Here is a 19,528-nt window from a genome sequence, read left to right on the forward strand (position 1 = left end):
GCTTTTCTGTCAGTGTGGGAGCCACACCATCCTCTGACATGCTGTTTATGGTCCTTAGTTTGTGAGATGGAAAGGTGCTATGTATATTCAAGCTGTGCTCTGAGCCAAAGAAATTATTATGTTTCCCAGGGTTATAATTACAGATGGCTCTTCTGTGGGACTAGATAGGCTCATTGAATATTCTGGATTTTTAAAATGGTAGGGAGGCCTGAGTACAGATTTGGCAAATAATGTGCCATATTTCTCATTGTGGTTTTAATACAATGGGGTAGCCCTAAGCATTTTGTAATCTAATTTGTCATATTCTAAGATTAAATGTGTTTGTGAGAGTTTATAGAAAGAAACAAAAAGAAAATAATCATGCTGCTCAAGCGCAGAGGTACTCCTGGTCAGTCGCAAGGCCGAACAGATTATAGAGTTACAGCCTGTGCTGGACGGGGTTACACTCCCCCTGCAGACATGGGTTCGCAGCTTAGGAGTTCTCCTGGACTTATCGCTGAAGTTGTAACTTCAGGTTTCAGCAGTGCCCATAGGAGCATTCGCACAATTAAAACTTGTGCGCCAGCTGCGCCTGACTACTGCAACATGCTCTATGTGGGTTGCCTTTGAAGATTGATCGGAAGCTTCAAGTAGTCCAACGGGCGGCAGCCAACTTTCTTACTAGAGCAGCATACAGGGAGCATGCAACCCCCCCCCCCCCCCCAATTGTGTCAGCTCCACTGGCTGCCAGTCTGCTACCTAGTACAATTCAAAGTACTGACTGTGGCCTATAAATCTCTAAATGGTTCCGGTCCAACTTACCTGTCTGAATGCATCCCCCTCTATGAGTCAGTTAGAGCACTAAGATCGGCTGGGGAAGCCCTGCTGTCGGACCCAGCGCTCTCACAGGTGTGATTGGCGGGGACGAGAAACAGGGTCTTCTCAGTGGTGGCCCCTCGGCTGTGGAACTCCCTCCCCACCGAGATTTGATCGGCTCCTCTCTCCTGACATTTAGAAAACAACTCAAAACTTGGCTGTTTAAGCAAGCATTTGGGGAGTCATTGCAATAATCAAGTAATTAAATAACACCCTCGGTATTGGTGCAATGTCTAAAATGTTTTATGTTTATGTCTGTGTCTGATGTTTTATAGTTTAAATGGTTTTAATCTACAGTGATATGTTATTTTAGATATGAGATGTATTTTTGCATATATGTGAAGCATTGAATTTTGCTATTTATTACGTTGTAAACCACTTTGAGTCCCCCCGGGGTGAGAAAAGCAATATAGAAATGTAATAAATAAATAATATGTCAGTAAAATGTGATGCTAACCTTAGGGGTCTCTCTCTGTGTGTATGAATTCTATATATGATTTAGATTTCTGCAAAACATGTGGTTTCTCTGGAGTATATACATAGTAAATCTGTCAGATGGTTATAAGGATGTAGTTGAAATCAGCACACTGTAAATGGCTAACAGGCCTTGTGTACAATTTGAGTATTGGTGAACCAATCACAGAGCAGGAATACTTGTCTGGATTACTTTATACTAAAGCATTGCTTAATTGCTTTTTCATGGATTATTGGCAATGTGGCCAGATGGCAGCCCTGGATATTATCTGAGGGTAGTATATAGATCATTGCCCCTTTTCTCTTTATCCCCAGTCCTTTTGCCAAGCCCTTCCCTCCTTGTTGTGGGCAATGGAGGGGGCATCGAGGCGGCAACTTCCCCTTGAGTGCTTTTCACTTAAAGAGACTTGCGACAGGCCTCTCTGGAGAACAGCTGAGCAGTCCATATTACAGATAGTGGCCATCCAGCACTCTCATTGGGGAAGCCTCGGATCACTTGAAATTGGACTGCCATACGTTAAACCTAGCTTTGAAACAAAGGGTCTTCCTTACTTCACAGCTTTACATTAAACCTAGCTTTGAAACCTATGTCTTCCTTACTTCACAGCAAGATGAGACAGCTGTCACCTGGATCCAGGCCTTCCTTGCAAGCACACACAGCCCTAATCTGGATCAGGACATACAGAGGGGGTGTGAGGTGTCTCTACATTGGTTATTAGCTTAACTTCCCCTTTCACCAGGGTTTTTAAAAGGCAGACAATATACTGCTTGGGAGTCTGGCAAAGTCTCCTTCCTTCTCTGGAGGTCTTTAAACAGAAGCTGCATGGCAGTCTGCTGAAAGCGTTTGGGTTGTGTCTTCCTGCATGGTGGAAGGGGTTGGACTGGGTGGCCTTTTGGGGTCCCTTTCAACTCTATAATACTATAAACAAAAGCTGGATGGCTATCTGTTGATAGGGGTTGGGGTTGGATTGGATAGCCCAAGGGCACCTTTCATCTGTAGAATTCTGTTAGTCACACTGGCCTCAATTTTTTTTAAATTCCTGTGTAAGGTTTATTTACAAATGCTAAAGGATGAATTTTATTGTTACAGTCACAGATCAAGAGTATTGTGTAAGGGAGAACTTTCAAATTTAAAAAGTGGTTAAGATTTTACTCCCCAACCTTATGTACTGGTCTCAAAAGGCAGAACTCCTAGTTATAGGCATTTCAGCTAATGTTAGGCACCCTTGAAATATGGCTGCTATGTGTTTCTCTGCTAGGGAAAGTCTCTTGAGTGTGTGCCAAGAGAGCAATTAACTGCTGAGGTGGAGCCTGCTTTAAGCAGTGGACCTGTTATGGCCTCAGAGGATACTGGGGCCTCACTATCTCATTCTGGAGGGCAGGAGGGCAGTCCTAGCAAAAGGCAAAGCAGGCCTGTCTTTCTCTGTGGCCTCCTTTCCTTGCAGGGTTTGCCACATTGGGCAGTGTTCAAGGTCCCTGGGGCCCTTGCAGGAATGTGCCTTTTTCAAACAGCTGTTTCTAATGAGCAGTTGCAAAGGGATATCTTGCAGTTCAGCAGGCAGCAAAAGAGAAAAAAAGGTGGTGGTGGTGGGGGTTTAAACGAATTGCTTCTTATCTTAGCTCTGTTAAGTGAGGTTCATGTTTTTATGGTTATATATAATTTTACTTAACTGTAATGTTAAGTTTTATGTTATAATTAGTTGTTTGTTGTCAGTTCGCTTTGGGATTGGGTGGGTCATTAATATATTCATGTTTATACCTGTCTTGAGGCATTGAATGTTTCCCTCTATGTTTTTTGTTTGTTAGAATCCACCCTGAGTTCCCCTGGGGAGATAGGGAGGAATACAAATAAAATCTTCTTCTTCTTATCTTCCAGGGGGTAGTTCTTTATATTCCATCAATTTATTGGTTCTTTATTGTTTAAGCGACTAGCATGAAATATGGTAACTCACTTGCCTTATGTTTATGTTAACTGTGTTCCTGTGCTGGAAAAGTACCAAGTCCTTAAGTCTTTATTACAGGGCCAACTCATGTCAAGGTCTACTTCTGGCATTATTATACTGACCTGTTAGTTTCAGTGGTGGTGGTAACCTCTGTGTTGCAGTGAGGCCTTATCAGGCATGAGCAAACTTTGGCCCTCTGGGTGTTTTGGACTTCAACCCATGTAATTCCTAATGGCCTACCAGTTGTTAGGAATTGCGGGGGTAGAAATCCAAAACACCCGGAAGTTCGAAGTTTACCCATTCCTACCTTACATAGTGGCTTAGCATGGATCTCTTCGTTTTGTGGGAAAGTGGTGGAAAACAGTCATCTCTTGGGAGAGCTTGTATTGTGTGCATTTTGCCTGGTGGAAGGTGGTCTTGGGAGGGGGTCCCTTTCTTTCAGCTGCTTCTGAAAGCCCTATAAAGCCCTGAATGGCTCCAGCCCAACTTACCTGTCCGAACGCATCTCCCTCTATGACCATCAGGGATATTAAGATCTTCTGGAAAGGCCTTGCTCTCGGCCCCACCACCTTTGCAGGCGTGATTGGTGGGGACAAGAGACAGGCCTTCTCAGTGGTGGCCCCTTGGCTATGGAACTCCTCCCTGGTGGGATTAGAGTGGCCCCTTCCCTCCATGTCATTTTGTAAACAAGTGAAAACTTGGCTTTGGGAGCAAGGATTTGGCCTAGCATAATAACCTGTGCAATACACAGTAGAGTCTCACTTATCCAACATAATCAGGCCGGCAGAATGTTGGATAAGCGAATATGTTGGATAATAAGGAGGAATTAAGGAAAAGCCTATTAAACATCAAATTAGATTATGATTTTACAAATTAGGCACCAAAACATCGTGTTTTACAACAAACTACTAAAACGCAGACTGCGTTGGATAATCCAGAACGCTGGATAAGCGAATGTTGGATAAGTGAGACTCTACTGTAGTTGGAATTGGCTTTAGATGGATGAATATGATTATCTGGCTTTGGATCTATGCACAATAGTCATCCAATGTTTAAGGATAAAGTTTTCCCCCCTGACATTAAGTCTAGTCGTGTCCCACTCTGGGGGTTGGTGCTCATCTCCATTTCTAAGCTGAAAAGCCGGCGTTGTCTGTAGACACCTCCAAGGTCATGTGGCCCGCATGACTGCATGGAGCGCCGTTAATGTTTACATATGTTAAATTGATGCTTAATTGCTTTTAATTGGTGTTTTTTGGACATGAAATAATGGTACCCATGTAAGCTGCCCTGAGTCCCCTTCGGGGTGAGAATAATAATAATAATAACTTTATTCTTATATCCCGCCCCATCTGCCAGAAGGGACTCGGGGCGGCTTACATGGGGCTATGCCCAGACGCAACAGCACAAAATCAAAGCAAAAGCAATAAACAAATCAACCAACAATAAAACATCAACATGTATAAAACAGTCATAAAAGGTCAATATACAAAATAATGTTAAAATCATGAGTTGTATCAAAAGATGTGGGCCAAGGTGCAGAAAAAATAAGGTCAGGATGTAAGTGTTGTAAATCAATAAATAAACCTGGGTTCCTCCTGCAGGCTTCTCCAGGCCAAACTCGGGCTCTGGCCTGCGTCTATATTGGTTCTGACGTCAGCTGGCGCCTAGCCTGGTCGGGGGGGGGGGGGGGAGCGAAGGAGGGAGGGCGTGGTTAAGGGAGGAAGGCGGGGCTAGGGAGAGAATGGGGCGGGGCTTGTGCGGGGCTTGAGCAACAACTTTTCTTTTCTGGGGCGCGCGCCTTGGCGGCCTGCCTGCTGCGCTCCCTCCCTCCCTCAATCCCTGCAGTCCCTCCTCCCCCTCTTCTCCAGGTTTCAAACGCTAATGACGGATTAAATATTTGGCGCCCAGAGGAAACTGTTGGCTTTGCAAGTCCGGTAAGGCCTGGACAAAGGCGGTGGGCCTTGTTCGCTCAGGAGGGGGAGGGGGGGGAGGGAGGGGAATGAATCAATAAATAAAGAGGGGGGTCCTGCCCTGCGTCTCTCCGGAGATCTTTCCCTCCTCCTCTCCCTTCCCAGCCTTGGCGAGCAGAGTTTGGCCCTCCACATCCGGGCACTTGCCTGCCTGGACGGGCCTTCCTCGCGGCCTCTTTCCAAGCCGTTCCCTCTCTTAATCTAAGCCAGAGCCAGGAGGAGGAGGAGGGAGAAGGCCTCGACTCGGAGCCAGGCCGTTTAGCTGTCTTGAGGAAGAGGCCCCGGGGGCTCGTTGGCAGGCGTTGCGCGAGGGCGGGCCTGCCTTTCCCGCGCCTTCTCGGCTGCCCTTCCTTCTGGGGAATCAGGGACTCATTAGAGCTTCCTGGGCCTGCCTGCTCCTGGCCGCCAAGGAGAGAGAGAGGCCTCCCTTTGTTCCTTTTGGCACCGCCTGCAGAGCTTTGGCCAAAACAGGCATGGGACAACTTCGACCCCCCCCCCCAGGTGTTTTGTACTTATTACAGTAGAGTCTTTCTTATCCAAGCTAAATGGGCCGGCAGAACCTTGGATAAGCGATTAAGGAAAAGCCTATTAAATTTATTTATTTACAGCATTTATATTCCGCCCTTCTCACCCCGAAGGGGACTCAGGGCGGATCACATTACACATATAGGCAAACATTCAATGCCTTTTAACATAGAACAAAGACAGACAAACATAGGCTCTGAGCGGGCCTCGAACTCATGACCTCCTGGTCAAAGTGATTCATTGCAGTGATTCATTGCAGCTGCTCTCCAGCCTGCGCCACAGCCCGAGCATCAAGACATCATGTTATACAACAAATTTGACAGAAAAAGTAGTTCAATACGCAGTAATGTTATGGGTTTTTTTTTTCCGTGTCAGGAGCAACCTGAGTCGCTTCTGGTGTGAGAGAATTGACCGTCTGCAAGGTGACGCCCGGATGTTTTGATGTTTTACCATCTTTGTGGGAGGCTTCTCTCATGTCCCCGCATAATAATAATAATTAATAAACTTTATTTTTATATCCCGCCCCATCTCCTCGAAGGGACTCGGGGCGGCTCACAACCGGCACAAGCCCGAAACAACGACACAACATATTTGACAAAAACTTAAAACATTTCAACGATACACAAAATAAAATAATGGAGCTGGAGCTGATAGAGGGAGATCATCCGCGTTCTCCTCGGGTGGGATTCAAACTTGGCAGCCTTCCGGTCAGCAACCCAACCTTCAAGTCACAAGGCTTTAATCCACTTCGCCAATGTTATGTTGTAATTACTGTATTTACAAATTTAGCACCAAAATATCACAATATATTGAAAACATTGACTACAAAAATGGTTAGGATAATCCAGAACCTTGGATAAGTGAGTCTTGGGTAAGTGAGACACTACTGTATTTATCCATTCATTTACTATATTTCTGCCCTGCTCTCCTCACCCCGAAGGGGACTCAGAGCAGCTTACAGTTTGGCCACTTCAGTGCCACATTACAAATACAATACAGTATATAAATACAGTAGAGTCTCGCTTATCCAACATAATGTTGGATAAGCGAAAATGTTGGATAATAAGGCGGGATTAAGGAAAAGCCTATTAAACATCAAATTAAGTTATGATTTTACAAATTAGGCACCAAAACATTATATTTTACAACAAACTGACAGAAATGGGAGTTCAGTACACTGACGTTGTGTAGTAATTACTGTATTTACGAATTTAGCACCAGAACATCACAATGTATTGAAAACATTGACTACAAAAACATTAAACACTAAAGGCAGACTGCGTTGGATAATACAGAATGTTGGATAAGCGAGACTAGTGTATAATACAGTACAAATCAAAGCACCTTTAACATAAAATACAAGACAGAAATCACACATAACATCATAATGTCCAGGAATAAGATATAAATAAATAATAAGCATCAAAAACATTTTAAACCAATTCCAATTATTGTGGAGACTCTCCATTTAAATACTATATTTCGCTAAGCTCAGTCATCAGTGGTAAACATGAGCCATTGAGAAAATTAAGTGAACTCTCCACAAAATTAATTAATTAAATTAAAATCTCAAAACAAAAGTTCCCACTAAAGCCCAGGAAGAAGAGAGTTGAAAGTTGAGCGTAGGCAAGAAGTCAGCCCCAAGTCAAGCCCGGCTTCAGTACTAAGTTGATGGTCAAAAGGGGGGCTGATTTGTAAAATTCCCCAGTACTGTCGTCCTATAAGGTATCAGTGACTTGAATTAACTTTGGGTAATGGCTACTTAGCAGCGAGGTCACAGCATGATAGTGGGAAATGATGGCTTCAACTCCCACAATTCCTACTTCCAGATGGACATAGGGCCCCAGAGTTGGAAGGGACCCCTAGGGTCATCCAGTCCAACCCCCTTCTACCAGGCAGGAAGGCACCATTCAAACCCTCCTGGCATATGGCCGTCCAACCCCTGCTTCAAAAATCTCAGAGAAAAGGACTCCGAAGCAGAATATCAGAGTTGTTGTCAGAAAGTGCTTCCTAATGTTTAGGTGGAATCTCTTTTCCTGCCAGTTGAATCCATGCCTCTGTTGTGTCGTGGTCCCTGGAGCAGCAGCAAACAAGCCATCCAAATATTTAAACATGGCTCTCGTGTCCTTTTCTCTCAACCTTCTTTTCTCCAAGCTAAACATTTCTAGCTCCCTCAGCTGCTCCTCAGAGGGAATCATGGTTTCCAGACTTTGGGCCATTTTGGTGGTTCTTGTCTGGAACTTCTCATCTTCCTTCTTGTCCATCTACTTCTTAGGAGCTACCGATGGCGCAATGGGTTAAACCCTTTTGCCGGCAGGACTGCTGACCAATAGGTTGGAGGTTCGAATCCAGAGAAAGCGGATGAGCTCCCTCTGTCAGCTCCAGCTCCCCATGCGGTAACATGAGAGAAGCCTTCCACAAGGATGGTAAAACATCAAAAACATCCAGGCGTCCACTGGGCAGTGTCCCTACAGACGGCCAATTTTCTCACACCAGAAGCAACTTGTAGTTTCTCAAGTCACTCCTGACACCAAAAAAAAAATCTTCTTAAATTGTTTGGCCAGACTTGGACACAGAGGTATTCCAGTTGAGGTCTGATGGCCCAGGCAGAATAGAGGGGAGCTATGTCTCCCCTAGAAATAAACACTGGAATTGCCTTTATTTTTTTAGCTGCTGCATCACGCAGTTGACTCATGTTCTTCTTGTGGTCCACTAAGCCCCCTAGATTCCTTTCACTTGGCCTGTTCCTAGGACAGGCATCCTCTATCCTATATCTCTGCTTTCTTCCTGCCTAAATGTAGTACCTCACATTTCTCCATGCTGAAGTCCTTTTTAGTTGCCTCGCTCTCTAATCTGTCAAGAATTTATCTTCTGGGATATTAGCTATCCCTCACGGTTTGGGGAAAGAAAAATTGACGGAAAACTTGGAGTCAAAGGCTGGGCAAAGATTGCCTGCCTTGCTGCAGCCCTATTGCTTTAGCCCTATTGCTGTGTAAATTGTTCTGCACAACCAGCTGAGAAACAAGTGTGAGGGCGACAAAGTGCAGACTGAATATTTTCTCCTGACAGTCAGTGATGAACCTTTTCTCTTATTGATTTGCTCTCAGCTTCCAGAAGCTCCAGGCAATGATGATAACTAGTGTGTGAATTGTAGTCCCCTAGATCATCTGCTGCTAGATTGACAGGAAAGCATTGTGGTTGTGTGTCACTACAGGGCAGGTAGTAGTTGATTTTTGGAAGGAGTCACTGCCTAAAAGATGCCCTTTTTTCATCCTCTGCCACCTTCCCTGCTCTACCATATTTCGCTAGGACGGCAAGACTGTCATGACAGCTACGGTATCATATTATTGTGCCTGCTTTTGTGCATCTTATTCTTCAGGTACATGAAGTAAAGGGTTCCTAGTTCCCACCTGGGCATTTCTTTAGTCTTTTGTGGATGTTGTGCTTAAAAGTGGGAATGAAAGGGTTTTCTCCTTCCTTTATGACATGTTTATATCTAATGTGCACCGTGTGTCTTGACAAGTGGAGAAAGGTGGAATAGAGATGAGTGAAACTGTTTTACACCCACCCACTCCCAGTTCTTTCCCATAAACTTAATTGTTGTGGGCGAGCAAGCCAATTCCTTCCTTTTCCTTGGGCCCCATTTTCTTTTATTTCAAGTGACATTAAGTCAGCATTTCTCAACCTGGGGGGTTGTGAAGGGGGTGTCAGAGGGGTTGCCAAAAATCATCAGAAAACACATATTTTGATGGTCTTAGCCCAATTCTATCATTGGTGGGGTTTAAGGGGCTCTTTGATTGTAGGTAAACTATATGAGAGCCATGCGTGAGTTAGGGCCTTTTACCCTAGCACTCAAGACCTGGCTCTTTACTAGAGCTTTTAATCTATGTTAATTTTATCAATATTTATATGTATGTATTTTTATCCTTTACAATTTTATCTTGTAAATCGCCTAGAGCATCTTGGATGGAGGGCGATTAATAAGTAATTAAATGATGATGATGATGATGATGATGATAAATCCCAGCAACTACAACTCCCAAATGTCAAAATCTGTTTTCCCCAAACTCCACCAATGTTCAAACTACAACTCCAAAACTCAAAGTCAATGCCCACCAAACCCTTCCAGTATTTTCTGTTGGTCATGGGAGTTCTGTGTGCCACATTTGGCTCAATTCCATTGTTGGTGGAGTTCAGCATGCTCTTTGATTGTAAGTGAACTATAAATCCCAGCAACTACAATTCCCAGACAACTAAATCAATTCCCCCCAACCCCACCAGTATTCAGATTTGGGCGTATCGGGTACTTGTGCCAAATTTGGTCCAGTGGATGAAAATACATCCTGCATATCAGATATTTGCATTATGATTCATAACAGTAGCAAAATTACAGTTATGAAATACCTCACAACCTCTGAGGATGCCTGCCATAGATGTGGGCGAAACGTCAGGAGAGAATACTTCTGGAACATGGCCACACAGCCCGAAAGACATACAACAACCCAGTTATGAAATAGCAAAAAAAATAATTTTATGGTTGGGGGTTACCACAACATGAGGAACTGTATTAAGGGGTCACGGCATTAGGAAGGTTGAGAACCAGTGCATTAAGTATTTAGCCATTGACTTAGTTTTATGGATCTGCATGACTCTTCTGTTCTTCAGCTGGGTGGAAATAAGAGTGGACTGTTTTCTCAAAATTCTGTAGGTCCTGAAAGGCTTTGATTATTTCTTAATAAAGATACTGCCCATTTGTCAGTGGAGATCTGTATGCTTGTATTTGTTATATTGTTAGAGCTAATGAAATGAATAACCATATGTTGCTTAGTAGCCTCCAGTGCAGCTGCATGTGCTCAAGCCAATCAGTAGCTGTTGAAATGTTGAACATTGAAAGTTTTAATCTTGAAAAGCCACTTCAGTGCAGCTATGTCTGCTGCTCATTGAGGCAGCGGCTCTTTAGCAGAAAGAAAATTAAACTTTTAAAAGGAGCTGGTTTGCTGGAGAGGTTTTTGCAGCTGCAGTGGAAACTTCCAAGAAGCTTTTAGCAGCAAAATGTGGGAGGAACCTGATGCATTTATTTACATATGCTCTGTTTGCTGTGATAGTTTCAGCCAGGCGGCTGCTCTTCTGAATCCTCTTACAGTAAGGCCAATACAAGGGAGATCTTAGGAAAGACTACTGTGTTTAACAGCTGTTCCAGATCACAGTCACAAGTGCTGGTGTTCACTTCTTATTGAATTATGCCTGTGATGTGGCCTTCAAGGTGATTTCAGCAAGGTTTGCTATTATAGTATGTTCACAAGTGAACATACAGTAATATGAATCGCCTATTACAAATTATAATTTTGCCAACTCCCCATCTTGTACAGTTGACATGGGAGAGGTTGTTTCCTTATTCCAAAGAAAGGAAAACTTTTCATGCAGAGTAGTGATTTCAATATGGGAAGTTGGACTAGATGGCATCTGTGGTCTCTTCCAATCTGTGATATCTTCTGTAAGATAAGTCCTTTGGAACAGTGTTAGGCAGTTTGACAGAGATTAAGAGCTGCTGAGTTGGAGGGATGTGGTCCTCTTTCTGGAGTAATAATCTGCTTGTGACTGCTTCTTCCAATATTTTTCCCAAGTTTTTTTGATCAAACAAACTTTTCCTAACCTGCTTTCTGCATACTTTGCAAAGGGGCATATTTTGTTTATAATGCCCCAACTCTTTCCCAGTTTACATTGCTTTTCTCATATGCTTCCCGGAAGCAATTCTTTCTATTTTCAATCAGAGAAATCTGCAAATCAGACCCAAAAGGCTTTATTTCAGAGACAACTTGAAGCCAGAACATTCTATGTGGAAAAGGTCTGGATGAGATCCAAGGCATTTTATAAATGACTCACCAACTAGTAAATTGAATTTCACTATGTCTTGCCAATGGCTGCCTTCTAACCAGGTAGCAGGATAGGATGGCTTCTTGGGCCTATTTAGCAGAGGCGTTCTTCACTTGGACCATAAAAAGCTTTGAAACGAAAGGGTCTCTGTGGCACTGAGCATACATAAATTTAGCTCTTCACCAAATCTTAGATGTACTTGATTCGTTTCTCCTGCAGCTTTCTGCCCTTCTGAATTCCTTTATAATAATAGAATAATATTGAAAGGCAGGCATCTTTTTTTCACCCCTGTCTTACCTTCCCTCTTCACTTACCTCATGTAGATTGAAATTACTCCTTGCAATGGTCATGTTATCTGTTATATTCCAAACAGAGCCTTTCATTCTAGAGTAGAGTCTCATTTATTCAACATAAATGGGCCGGCAGAATGTTGGATAAGCGAATATGTTGGATAATAAGGAGGGATTAAGGAAAAGCCTATTAAACATCAAATTAGGTTATGATTTTACAAATTAAGCACCAAAACATCATGTTATACAACAAATTTGACAGAAAAAGTAGTTCAATACGCAGTAATGTTATGTTGTAATTACTGTATTTACAAATTTAGCACCAAAATATCATGATGTATTGAAAACATTGACTACAAAAATGCGTTGGATAATCCAGAATGTTGGATAAGTGAGACTCTACTGCATTACTATTTTTTCAGTGATTCCTTACGTTTTTGACTCACAGAGCCCTTTTTAGAATCGGTTTCTATGGCAGATCCCCTTAGGCCTATCCTATGTTTTACAAGTTAACAGTGTTTAGGAGTAATGTTATGTGGGGAGGAAAAAGGGATAGAAAGTGTAGATAGTAAGAGAATGTAAAGATATATCTGAACAGTTCCCCTTAGGCCTATCCTATGTTTTACAAGTTAACAGTGTTTAGGAGTAGTGTTATGTGGGGAGGAAAAAGGGATAGAAAGTGTAGATAGTAAGAGAATGTAAAGATATATCTGAACAGTTCTGCAATCTCCATGCAATGAAATTGTATTTTCAAAACTTTGAAATCTGTTAATTCTCAGCTTACACCATTCTGGCAGCAGAATGCCCATGCGTCCTCTGCTAGAGGGGGCACAAAATTCAAATTGGTGAATTTAGTTTCTGGGTTTTTTTTAAAAAAATCGTTTCTACTTTTTGTTTCTTGTTTTTTAATTTCATTCCATTTTTATTTATTTTCTTAGAGTGACTGGAGCTCAGGCTGGGAACTGTACTTTTTAAAATACTTCTGCTATCTCCCATCATTTTCGCTGAGTTTAGGATGATCAAAAGTGTCTTTTGGTCACAAAATGAGCATAATTGTATTGCAAACTGTATTTCCTTAAGGGGAAAGTATTGCTGTGAGAAGGTCTTGCTCTTTGAATAAATGGAGGCCTTTGAAACAGTTCCTGCTAACTTCTTAAGGAGCTGAAGAAATATGAACTGTTTTGGCTTCATGGGTGCTTATTAGTAAAACAAAGGACTTGCCTTGACAAGCACTTGAGGTTTATAATGCTGATTTTGTGTAGGTCTCTTATAATTTGTGGGACAATCAACATGGAGGATGTCCTCACAGTCTTGAAGGGCAATGAATTCAGTGCAAAACTTTTAAATAACAGAAAACGTTCCCTTTGCTATCCCTACTGTTTGAAACTGAGTTGCATACTCTGTTAATGTGGCATACATAAATATGATTGTGAAACCAGGGTGATGTAGGCCACTAGGTTTTGAATCCCTGACTGGCAATAGACAAATTACAGATTCAGCCTCAGAGGAAGGAAATTGTGGCAAACTTCCTCTGATTAAATTTTGCCAAGAAAACTCCATAATAGGTTCACCTGAGAGTCACTATAAGTTGGAAACAGCTTGAAGGCAGCAGCCTCAGCAACAAACTTACTTGATGTACTGCAAATGCAAAACCAAACTGTTGAATTAGACACAATTCAGAATTTGTCACATGTGCCAAGTGGGAAAAAGGTGTATGCAAGAGTTCAAAATGCTGAAGTGAAATTTCTGTATTTCTGTATTATACGTATCACCTTAGTTTTTATTAATAGCATAGTGATGGATCCATTTTCAAATTCAGTTTACAGTCCTGGCTATTATTCTTAAAGCCACAAACATTTCAGAACCAGGATGCCTGTTGTCTTGTTATATTTGCCATGTAGTGGAGTAGGGGGTCTCCCACACTGAGAAAGTATATTAGGGGGATATTGGTTGTTATGTGGTTGGAACATGATTGTGACCTCCCCAGAAATAAAACATGGATTGTGGTGGCTTAAGATGAATCACTAGCAAGAAGATGTCAGAATCTTAAGAAGTGAAAACACTCAGTCCAGTGCTATTCAAAGGAGGGTATGCCTATTGCAAGGCCGGTGGTGAAGACCGCCAATTGAAAACCTATGCTTTTTTTCTTTTGTGCAATACTGTCTCAATAACTGTTGCTAGCAGCATGGTACACCCCTACACGGTACCCCCACACATAGTTCCTCTTAGGTCTGTGTGATGCTTTACTCCTAGCAGAGACTGTGTATGTGTGTGTGTATTAAGACTACCCATTTAGAGAGATAAAAAAATAAGTAACCAATGGGAAAGCTTTGATCTGCTCATCACCATCTTTCTAATACTGTATTTCTTTTTATGACTAAGCTTCATCTGACAAGATTATGGCTAGTATTATCCATATAATAGTGCAGCATATCCAAACATAGGCCTACATTTTTAAAACATAGGCCTCCTAGTTGAGGGAAGTAGTAGCCCAACTCTATTGGACACATAATTTAAAAAAGGGCATAAACAAGCTGGAGCAGGTTCAGAAAAGGACAGTAAGGATGATAAGAGGGATGGAGAACAAAACAGAAGGAAAGATTGAAAGAGCTACTGGGCATGTTCAGCCTAGTGAAGAGAAGACTGAGTGGTGACGGAATGGCCCTCTTTTAATGCCTCAAGAGAGGAAGTGAGCCGCCCTTGTTTTATTGTTCTTCTGATTTTGCGTAATGTAGTGTATATTATCATTTATTGTATTGTTCAATGTGTTATGATTTGTTGTTCTATTTATATTCTGTTATATTGTATTGTTCTGGGCATGGCCCCATGTAAGCCGCCCCGAGTCCCCGTTGGGGAGATGGTGGCGGAGTATAAATAAAGTTTATTATTATTATTATTATTATTATTATTATTATTATTATTATTATTATTATTTCTCTGCTACCACAAAGGGTAGGCCAGGTCTAATGATTTGAAATGACAGGAGGGTAGATTTTGAACTTTAGAAGGACTTTCTTAAGTGGGAGTGGTCTGGCAGTAGATCCAATAGCTGAGAGAGGGTGAGTTCGCCTTCTCTGAATGTCTCTCAAAATAGGCTGGCCAGCTCCCTACTTCATGGGATGCTTTAGCTGGAGATACTCTGTTGAGCAACGGGTTAGACCCAGAGCCCATGAGGCCCTTGCAGCTTTATGTGTGTAAGCCTCTTCGTGTCCCTTAGGGGAGATGGTGGCAAGATACAAATAAATTATTATTATTATTATTATTATTATTATTATTATTATTATTATGGTTCTAAATGATTACTGCCTTGTCATTCCACCACATCTCTGGTCTGTGATGGCTTTCTCCCTGGCTACTAAATAGTGCGCTTGAAAGAAAGTGCTGTATTCTTGCTTTTCTAGCATTCTGGGTTTTTTTATATACTGGCTTTATGATGGATTTATAATTGAAATTCTGAGGTGAATGTTGCTTTAATTTGTTGTTTATTGTGCACCCTTCTTGAATGGAAAGCAGCCATGCTTAGTATGCATAAACATGGGTGCTTTCCACTCAAGTGGAACTCTCTGCCCCGGAGTGTGGCGGAGGCTCCTCCTTTGGAGGCTTTTAAGTAGAGGCTGGATGGCCATCTGTCGTGGGTGCTTTGAATGCGATTTTCCTGTTTCTTGGCAGGGAGTTGGACTGGATGGCCCCCGAGGTCTCTTCCAACTCTATGATTCTATTAATAAATGACATTTTTAGTAGTTGCCATTTAGGGTGTGCATAGAGCATGTTACCTTTATTTGAAATGAGAAACAACGTCCTAGTCATTTTGGTTCCAAGGAGATAGTAGAAAATAGATGGGTATCTTAAGTGTGGTTACATTTTACTTATATTTTGTCCTTATGTTGTTTGGGCCTCTGCCCCATCTAAGCTGCCCCGAGTCCCCGTGGAGAGATGGTGGCGGGGTATAAATAAAGTTTTATTATTTATTATTACACTTGGACTTGTAATTTGGGATCTCACAGGGTAGGTAGTATTAGCTAAAGGATTGCTTGTCAAACACGATGTCTTTGTTTCACCTGCTTGTATCTGTGGCTTAAGTTTGACATCCTATTAGGGCTTAACCTTTGGGTCCCCAGGTGTTTTGGTCTACAACTCCCAGAAATCCCAGTTTGCCAGCTGTTAGGATTTAAGGGAGTTGAAGGCCAAAACATTTGGGGACCCACAAGCTGAGAACCTCTGAGCTAGGCAGTTGTGCATGAATGGGTTCTATGCTGGCTTCCCAGACTCATCCCAGGTGGAAAGTCAGCCTTGCAGATGGTTAAAAAAAAAAAACAAGGGGAAAGGAGATGTATGTTGCCTATGGAGCAGTGAGCACCTGCCTTGCTGACAAGATGATTTAGCACTAGTTTTTAGGATTCATTCAGCACTTTAAGTATTACACCTGCTGCATAATTATCCCTCCCTGATAACTTGATATTACTTTGCACCTTGGCCTGGATCTTTTGACCCAAATCGGGATCTTAATATTATTGTGTATATTGACTTTTATGACTGTTTTTAATCATGTTGAAGTTTTACTGCTCGGTTTAATGTTTTATCTGATTTGTGCTGTCGTGTCTGGGCATGGCCCCATGTAAGCCGCCCCGAGTCCCTCCGGGGAGATGGGGCGGGATATAAGAATAAAATTATTATTATTATTATTATTATTATTATTACTTCTGTGAAGCTTCCAAAAGTGCAATCACTTCGTAAACATGGTGCACATCTCTGTACAAGCTGCTTCAGAGAAAGAGAGCCCTTTTTTCTTGCCATCGCACCTCTGAATTTCAGCATTGCAGGCCACAGTGACAGGGAGGGAGTCCCCTGAATGGCCACATTGCCCATCTCTGCCATAGAACCATGTTAAGATTTTAAAAAGCCTAAGGCAGTTATAGGTAATTCCTAAATGTGAAATCTGAGAGAAGCTTTCATGTTCACCTTCATCTGGGACATTAATTGGATTCTGTTGCTCCTTCAGAATTTGGGTCTCAAAGTCAGAAAACTAAGAGGTACAAACTCTGGGCCTACTAGACCTGATTGTGTTGTTTCAAAACTTGTGTGCCAGAAGTCACATTCACTCTATAGCTATTCATCTTGTAGGCCAGAAAATGTGTTGGTAGATTCACTCAGTCTTGTTCACATTCTCCAAGAGGAGTGGTTTGTGTCGTAACAAATCTTTCACCTCCTCACTTCTATCTGGGGAAGGCTCTTTGCTACCTTGTTTCACAGGTTCTTCTCCTGAGCAGGGAACAGAAAGAGATCCTTAGTAGGTGCATTTCTATATGGATGGCCATGATGTTACCTTATGTATTTGTTTGCTTTCTTTCTGTTGCTGGGAAAAGTGATAGAAAAACTCAACAGAGACAATTCTACCTCAGTATTAGTGGTACCATATTTGTCGAAACGTGGATTTGGCCCTCTTCTCCACTTGTCTGGGCTCCACCATGATCCCATCTTTGCTAGATCTACTCTCACACTCCCAAGGGCAAATCCTTCACCCCAGTATCAAAATGTTGCAGCCAGCAGCTTTGAGTTTCCCAGATAGCTATGTACAATTAAGAACGTGGAATTCTGAAAGCAAGCTCCAAGATATTATCTGACCCTCAAAGTGACAGAGAATCAGACCATCTAGCTCACATATGGGCAAACTTAGGTCAAAGTTTATCCATGCCTGAGCTAGCTATATACACTGCTTTGTCTGTCAGTTACACCAGCTGTGTGGGTTGTTTGCAGGGGCAGCTCAGTGTAAAGTACTCTGCATTCATCTGTCCTAGAGATTTCCAAGGTGTAGATTACTATGGCATGACCCTTGGATTTTAGAACAAAGTTAACTAATGCAATCAATGAAACTGATAAAAGTAGCCCTGTGTATTAGATCTGTAACTGTTTAATTCTCTGCCTTTAGTCTTCTAGCTGTTTTAGCTTTCAGCTTCCACAATCCCTGAAAATGGGTCATGCTGTCTCAGGCTTACTGAAGTCTGAAATAGCTAGAAAACCAGAGACTGAAAAAAAGTGATTTAAATAAATACAATTCTTCTTAAAGTTTTCTTCAAACTTGTACTTATTTTGTGCCCGAGGAGTGCAGATCATGGTGGCAAACAACCTGTGCCTGTCTGCAGGGTGTTTGAGCTCCACTTGACAGCTACAGGGAGCAAAGATTGCTTGAGCAGACTTAAGAATTCGTGAATAAACTTTTTGGGTTCTGTGTGTGATATGATTTGCTCTTAAGAGGGGCTTAGGTTTCAAGCCCTCTGAAGAGTAGCTAAGGTAGCTTGGTATGTTTAGCTTGGAGAAAAGAAGGTTGAGTTGGACATGAGAGCCATGCTTAATTATTTGAAAGGACGTCCCATTGGGGAAGGGGAAAGATTGTTTTCTGCTGCTCCAGAGACTAGGACGTAATGGAGCAATGGATTCAAACAGCAGAAAAAAGTTTCCACTTAAACATTAGGAAGAATGTCTAGACAGTAAGAGCTTTTGATAGAGGAATATGCTGCCTCGAAGTCAAGTGGATTCGCCTTCTCTGGAGGCTTAAATAGAGGCTAGATGACCATCTGTTAGTAGGGCATTGTTTGTGTCTTCCTGCATGGCAGAAGGGGATTGGATCGAATGGCCCTTGGGATCTCTTCTAACTCTAGGATTCTATGACTATTAAATTCTCAATGAAGTGTTAGCTGGGTAAAAGTTAATCTTGTGGTCCCTGTTTTTAGCAGAGCTCTTGCATTCACAGGTTGGTTAATTGTAGTTGGGGTGTGTTATTTAGTGTATGCCATGAGTCACACTTTGGGATTATGTATATACTATATAATTCTAAAGTTGAGTTAATACCAATGACTCTTCCTAAAATGGAGGAGAATGATTTTGTTGATTACGTTAAATCATGATAGGTACTGGTGAAAGCAGATTTCATGCAAGGATCCTTAGTTAGGATGTGTCAATGTAAAATCAAGGTTTTGTTTACAGCATTTTAAAAAGCAAAACTAATTTACATTTGAAAGCTTATTAAGCCACCCTCACCTCTGCTCTTTACAAGAGTTTTGCTGTGTTAGCACATGAGCATGAGTGCTGTGCCGCAGAGAATTTTGTCAACAGTATCTGTTTTTTTACCCCTGAATACAAAAGGGGATAGGCAATACTCACAGTAACAACAAAGATAAATGCATTTATGTATAATAAACAAGTTGTATGTTGGCCGGTGCTCCATGCAATCATGCCGACCACATGACCTAGAGATGTCTATGGACAATGCTGGCTCTTCGGCTTAGAAATGGAGATGAGCACCAACCCCCAGAGTCGGTCACAACTGGACTTAACGTCAGGGCAAACCTTTACCTTTTACCTATGTTGGTAGGAAGTGTGTTGGCATTTCCTAGTGAAATTGGCTAGTTTTGTGTCTGAGAATCAAAGTTATGTAGGAATTTTCTTCTGGGTGGTGGTGTTATGATATGCTGTCAGGGGGCCTTAGATTGACAGCAACCTTATAAGTTTTGGAGGCAGAATTTAATGCAAAGAGGTTTTCCATTGCCTTCCTATTAGGATGAGAATACAGGATTTATATCAGGTTGTGCAGTGAGTTTCT

The 19,528-nt window shown here is 42.1% G+C and overlaps 1 protein-coding gene across 1 annotated transcript in view; it reads left to right on the forward strand.

Moving 5' to 3' along the window:
- The window catches only part of LOC134294930 (nuclear mitotic apparatus protein 1-like), a gene marked incomplete at its 3' end in the record, with an annotated part of 39,840 nt that overhangs the window by 7,513 nt on the left and 12,799 nt on the right, over positions 1–19,528 (forward strand).

Source organism: Anolis carolinensis, unplaced genomic scaffold (assembly GCF_035594765.1).
Source record: "Anolis carolinensis isolate JA03-04 unplaced genomic scaffold, rAnoCar3.1.pri scaffold_33, whole genome shotgun sequence".
NCBI lineage: Eukaryota > Metazoa > Chordata > Lepidosauria > Squamata > Dactyloidae > Anolis > Anolis carolinensis.